Source organism: Globicephala melas, chromosome 15 (genome assembly GCF_963455315.2).
Source record: "Globicephala melas chromosome 15, mGloMel1.2, whole genome shotgun sequence".
Taxonomy (NCBI): Eukaryota; Metazoa; Chordata; class Mammalia; order Artiodactyla; family Delphinidae; genus Globicephala; species Globicephala melas.
The window spans coordinates 8,139,034-8,145,085 of record NC_083328.1 but is presented as its reverse complement, the minus strand read 5'-3'; the positions used below and the strand labels follow the sequence as shown (position 1 = coordinate 8,145,085).

The 6,052-nt window shown below is 47.2% G+C and overlaps 1 non-coding gene across 1 annotated transcript; it reads right to left on the bottom strand.

Moving 5' to 3' along the window:
• Positions 1 to 1,972: 1,972 nt before the first annotated feature.
• Positions 1,973 to 2,079, bottom strand: LOC115861396 (U6 spliceosomal RNA). Its single transcript, XR_004042779.1, has one exon. It is a non-coding gene; the product is annotated as a U6 spliceosomal RNA (small nuclear RNA).
• Between the last annotated feature and the right edge of the window lie 3,973 nt (positions 2,080 to 6,052).

The window sequence follows — 6,052 nt, the reverse complement described above, 5'->3', positions numbered from 1 at the left end:
ATGTACTCTCTTTTTGTCTGGCTACTTTTTTTTTTTTTTAATTAATTTATTTTATTTTTGGCTGCGTTGGGTCTTCGTTGCTGTACACGGGCTTTCTTCAGTTGCAGAGAGCGGGGGTTACGCTTCCTTTCGGTGTGCGGGCTTCTCATTGTGGTGGCTTCTCTTGTTGCCGAGCACGGGCTCTAGGTGCGTGGGCTTCAGGAGTTGTGGTGTGCGGGCTCAGTAGTTGTGGCTCGTGGGCTCTAGAGTGAAGGCTCAGTAGTTGTGGCACATGGGTTAGTTGCTCCGCGGCACGTGGGATCTTCCCGGACCAGGGCTTGAACCCGTGTCTCCTGCATTGGCAGGAGGCTTCTTAACCACTGCGCCACCAGGGAAGTCCCTGGCTACTTCCATTTAGAATAATCATGATGAGATTCATCCAAGTTGTTCATTCCCTTTTACTGATGAATAGTATTCCACTGTATAGTCACAGCATAATTTATTCATCTACTCAACTACTGATATACCTTTGAGCTGTTTCCAGTTTTTGGTCACAACAAATAAAGCTGCTATGGACATTCACGTGCAAGTCTTTCTATGGACAAATGCTTTCATCTATTTTGGTTGACTACTTTGGAGTGGAATGGCTGGGTCGTATGGTACTTATATTTTTAACTTTTTAAGAAGCTACTAAACTGTTTTCCAAAGCATTTTAAACATTTTACATTCCCACCAGCTGATGATGAGAATTCCAGTTGTTCCAGTCCTCACCAACACTCAGTACGTCAGTCTTTTTAATTTTAGACATTATACAGGTGCTTCAATTTGCATTTCGCTAACGACTAACGATGTTGAGCATCGTTGCATGTGCTTACTTGCCATCCATACATCCTGGATGAAGTGTCATTAAACGTTTGGTAGAATTTAGGAGTGAAACCATCTGGGTCTGGAGTCTTCTTTGTGGGGAGGTTTTAAGCCACATTGTCAAACTCTTTAATAGATATTAGGACTACTGGTATCTGTTATCTAATTTTTCTCAAATGAGCTTTGGTAGTTTGCATCTTTCAGGGAATTTGTCCATTTCATTTAAGCTGTCGAATTTATTGGCATAAAGTTGTTCACAATATTCCTTTATTATCCTTTAATTATCTGTAGAGCCTATAGTAATGTCACCTCTCTTGTTCCTGATGTTAATCTACTGTCTTTTTGCTTGCATTATTTCCAGTGAGAAAACTATTGTCATCCTAATACGTAATGTGTCTTTTTTCTCTGACTGCTTTTAAGATTTTCTCTTTATCACTGACTTTAAGCAATTTCAGTATGATATGTCTTGATATAATTTTCTTCATGTTTCTCGCACTTAGGGTTTGTTGAGTTTCTTGGATCTGTAGGTTTCCAGTTTGCATCAATTTTTGAAAAATTTTAGCCATTATTTCTTCATTTTGGGGGGTCCTCTTATCTCTTTCCTCTTCCCTCCTTTGGGGACTCCAATTACATGTATCAATATATTTAGCTGCTTGAAGTTGCCCCACATTTCACTGATGCGCTGGTCATTTTAAAACAGCTTATCTTACTTAATTTTATTTATTTTTACTGTGAATACATATTTCTCATAAAAGATGCCACTTCAAGCCATTTAAAAAATTGTATATGATACCATTCTTTATAGATTGGAAAAAGTAACCCTTTTTGTGAGTACATGATGAAAATTAATAAATTGTTCTCCTTACTAGGCAAAACGAAAGCAATACATTGTTGCTATTGTGAGGTTAAAACATTTCAACTTTTTAAACAGTGGAGCCGCAGCCCCTTCTAGATATAAGATCAATGTCTGATTATTGCTTTCTTTTTTTTTGATGTTAGCAGTTGTTGAAGCTTAATGCCTAGGTTCATTTATTTATTGGGAGTTGCAAAATAATATTCAAGTTATATCCCTTTTTCTTATTTATTAGCCGGAATAGATTTATAAAGAGATGCTTCCTCTCACCCACTAAAAAATATGGAACGCTTCACAAATTTGCATGTCATCCTTGCGCAGGGGCCACGCTAATCTTCTCTATATCGTTATAATTTTAGTATATGTGCTGCCAAAGCGAGCACCATTTTAGCCATTTTTAAGTGTACAATTCAGTGGCATTAATTACATTCATAATGTTGTGTAACCATCACCACAGCTATTTCCAGAACTTTTTCAACACCCCACACAGAAATTCTGTACCCATTAAGCAATAACTCTCTGCTTCCCTTTTCCCCAGACCCTGGTAACCTCTAATCTACTGTCTGTCTCTACGGATTGGATGGTGTTCTTTAAAGCTCCTGAGCACCAAATATCAGTCTCAATTAGTTTCCAAAACATTTGTCCAACTTAAAAAGCTCCAAGTTGAAAATTATAATACATAAACGACATGGGCATAAAACCTTTAATTTTGGGACTTCCCTGGTGGTTCAGTGGGTAAGACTCCGTGCTCCCAAGGCAGGGGGCCTGGGGTTCGATCGCTGGTCGGAGAACTAGATCCCACATGCATGCCGCAACTAAGAAGTCTGCATGTCACAACTAAAAGATCCCACATGCCGCAACTAAAGAAAAAAAAGAAGATCCCACATGCCATAACAAAGATCCGGCGTGCCACAACTAAGACCCGGCACAACCAAAATAAATAAAGAAATTTAAAAATAAAAACCTCTAATTTTTTTCCCCTTTAATTAGCTTTCTCCATCCAGTCCCAAACAGGGAGAACAAGCTCAGTGCGAGATCACACACAAGCCTCCTCTCCCTTCTAAGACCGGCTCCTTGTCCAATTTGTTTTGTAAGATCAGGATTCTTGATCATGTTAAAGTAGGAACCAGGAGGTTAATTCATGCTACAAGCCAACTGTTAGATCAGGGACCAGCTGAGGGCTTTTTTGATTCCTCATCACACCGTTTTTTTCTCTGCTATTTCTGAACATTCTATTTCAAATACAGGCAATGTATCTTCATTCTTTAGAGCAGGGCTGTTAACCTGAGGTCCTGGGATGGTCTGTGGATAAACCATTCAGTAAGTCCATTTACTTCAAGGGGAATAAAATGACATCTTTATTTTAATTAACCTCTAACTAAAAACTACGTTTCCTTCATTTAAGGAGAAACCACAGCAGTAGCAACAGCACCTGTCACTTGAGAAGCCCTCGTAGAAATCCGTGATATTTTCGTCGTACATCTTGGTTGCTGCAGAAACTCTGAAGTATCATTTACACTAACCCTACCTTGAAATCACCTTAATCCATAGACGCGCCACCAGAACTTGCTATTTAAAGTGTGAGTAAACAAACACATATATGATCACATCACAAGTTAAAAAAAATGTATTTTGATTACTTTTTGATTATGTTTAGTGTTTTGACTGAATTTCAGGATAATTGGTTTTCTCTGCAAGCCTACTTCATGAGTTTTAAAAAATGCTTCAAAACTGTGCGGGGGTCTCTATGCTTCACCAGGCTGCCAAGGGGTCTGAGGCACAAAAGAGGTTAAGAGCCCCTGGCCTTTGAGGGGGTCACTGTAGAGAACTTCCTACTTGCAGGATGGCAGTTTGGGCCAGATGCATCTTTTTTTTGGCCGTACGCGGGCCGCTCACCATTGTGGCCTCTCCCATTGCGGAGCACAGGCTCTGGACGCACAGGCTCAGCGGCCATGGCTCACGGGCCCAGCCCCTCCGCGGACCGGGGCACGAACCCGCGTCCCCTGCATTGGCAGGCGGACTCCCAACCGCTGCGCCACCAGGGAAGCCCCAGATGCATCTTTTTAAAGGATTTTGGGGGAATGATTGAGATTCACTACTCAACATTTACATTAGTGCACTACGCTGCTGTCTCTTAACACGAGGCATATAAGAACACTTCTTGGTGCCAGGAATTTTACTTCTTCTACCCCAAAAGGGCTCACACTTGGCTGAGTTAGAAGCGCCTGCCAGAAGAAAACGATTTGAATCATCACTGGTACACCAGTTCCATTTCGAAGGAAACTGACACCTTCAGGGCCATAAAATACCCAGCTTTCCATTTTGATGGGGCAGGCACAAGTGTGGACCCTCGTCCTCCCCCAGCATACATACCTCAATTCTATGGCAGTGACCTCCTTGGAGCAAGGTCAGCCTTATGTCTGGAGGCAGGACACAGCATTTGCCACTTCTTGGTCTGGCTGGGGGGTGGCTGCAGAAGGGAAAACCCACCCCATGTGGTCAGGCCTGGGCGCCCTCCCAGGGAGACCCTGCACCCTTGGTTTACCCTGGAACCCTGTTTCCAGGTCACCCTGGGTCAAGTGCAAGGGCCCAGATCTAGCCTCAGTGTGGATCTGCCTCTGGGTCGAGGGCCCCCTCCCAGAAGAGTGCATTGATGGTAGTGGCTTGCCTCTCCACGGCTCTGAGTGCTTTATCTTGGAGATTTTGGGGTAGCTGAAAGCATCCTTCTGTGGCTTATGTAGGGGGACATCTAACCCCACCTCTTACCTGAAGGAGAGCTGGGAGAGGACAGAAAAGGTTTGGATGGTGTAGTCCCGGGCTGGAGAGAGACCGACAGTCCTTTGGAGCTGCTTGGTGAAGACGGCAGACGTCTCTTCCTTCTCTTTAGGCATGGGGTTGGAGCTCGTGTTCTCCACAGCCCCCTTCAGGTGGAGCAATCCAAGTGGGTCCAGTAAGGGCTGTACTGTCCTCCGAAGCCTCAAACCGGAGATTCCCTTGCACCTCCCCCATCCTCCCCCTTCCCCGCTTCCATCAGTCTAGGGATGGTCTTTCCTCCATCACTGGTCTCCTCCTCACTCCCTTCTATCCTGGTCCAGCTCATCACCCCTCACCCCTCACTGCAGACTCCCTGGCCTCATTTTTGCCCCTTCCAATCCATCCTCTCCTCATCCTTGGGTCCCAGGGTGATCCGTCTCAAATAGAAAACTGCCCATCTCAGCCCCCATTTCAAACTGGCTCTGGTCCCCCCAAACCCTCCATCCCTCTCTGGCCTGGCACTCAAGGCCCTCTCAACCCAGCTGGTCTCATCTCCCACTCCCTGCCCCGGCCTCTGAAGGCTGCCATGTCCTCCCAGTCACCAGGGCACGTCCTCTGTGTGGTCCCAGCGCACGGCTCCTCTCTCTGGCCACCCACCCCCCTACCCCACGGGCCTGGCCGTGCATCAAGCAGGCATCTGAAATGCTTGCTGAGGGGCAAAATCTTGAGAATGTCGCCACCATCTGTGCAATTGCTATGGCTTCCCCAGAGTCCCGCCAAGTCTGGGCTTTCTGGAAGCACCACTTTGAGTGACAGCCCTGAGGGTCTCACCCTGGGGGCCACGCTGTGGAGACAGCGCCTCTTTTCCCTTGACCCCTTGCGGCCGGGCCTCCGTGCCACAGCCCTTGGAGAGCCCTCGGAGACGGCCATCCTCTCTTCCACCATTCTGCCCTGAATCCACTTTACCCTGGGAACACCTTAGGAACAGTGCCTGACTGCCGTCTTCAGAGTGGGCACAGTCCCTTTCCCACTTTGTCACGCTCTGGGTCCCTGGTTCAGCCTTCAGTGCCTTTTGCTTTCACTCCTGGGCCGATTCCTGCCTTGAGCTCTCAGCAGGTAAAGTGGCCTCCAAGGGGGCTGACTGTGTCAGGAGGGAGAGGCAGGAGGGCTGAAGAACGGCAGACCCCGTGTTCGAGTCTCAACGCCACCCCTGAGGCCACTGAACCCTTCCACTGAGGGAGCAAGGATGAAGCCTCAGGCTTGGGGGTGATGTCTGGGGCTCGGCCGTCTTGCCACTGGGGAGACTCCCGCTGCCGGAGAGGTAGAAGGCAGCCAAGCAGAGCTCTCACCAGCCCGCTGTCCTCTGCCCAGCCTGAGCCTCATCCCCACGACCCCCGAGGAGGATGGGGGCTTGCACTTGGCCTGGCACAGACCCCAAACCACCACGGCACACGGGCAACGGCACGGAGCAGCTCCAGCCGCAAGGATGGAGATGCCGGAAGCTGAGGTACGGGCTGTTCTGAGCACCAGCCTTGTACTCCCTCACCGTGATGGCAACAGGAGTACTGCTCGGTCACTTCCTGGTCATTTGGTGAGTCGGGA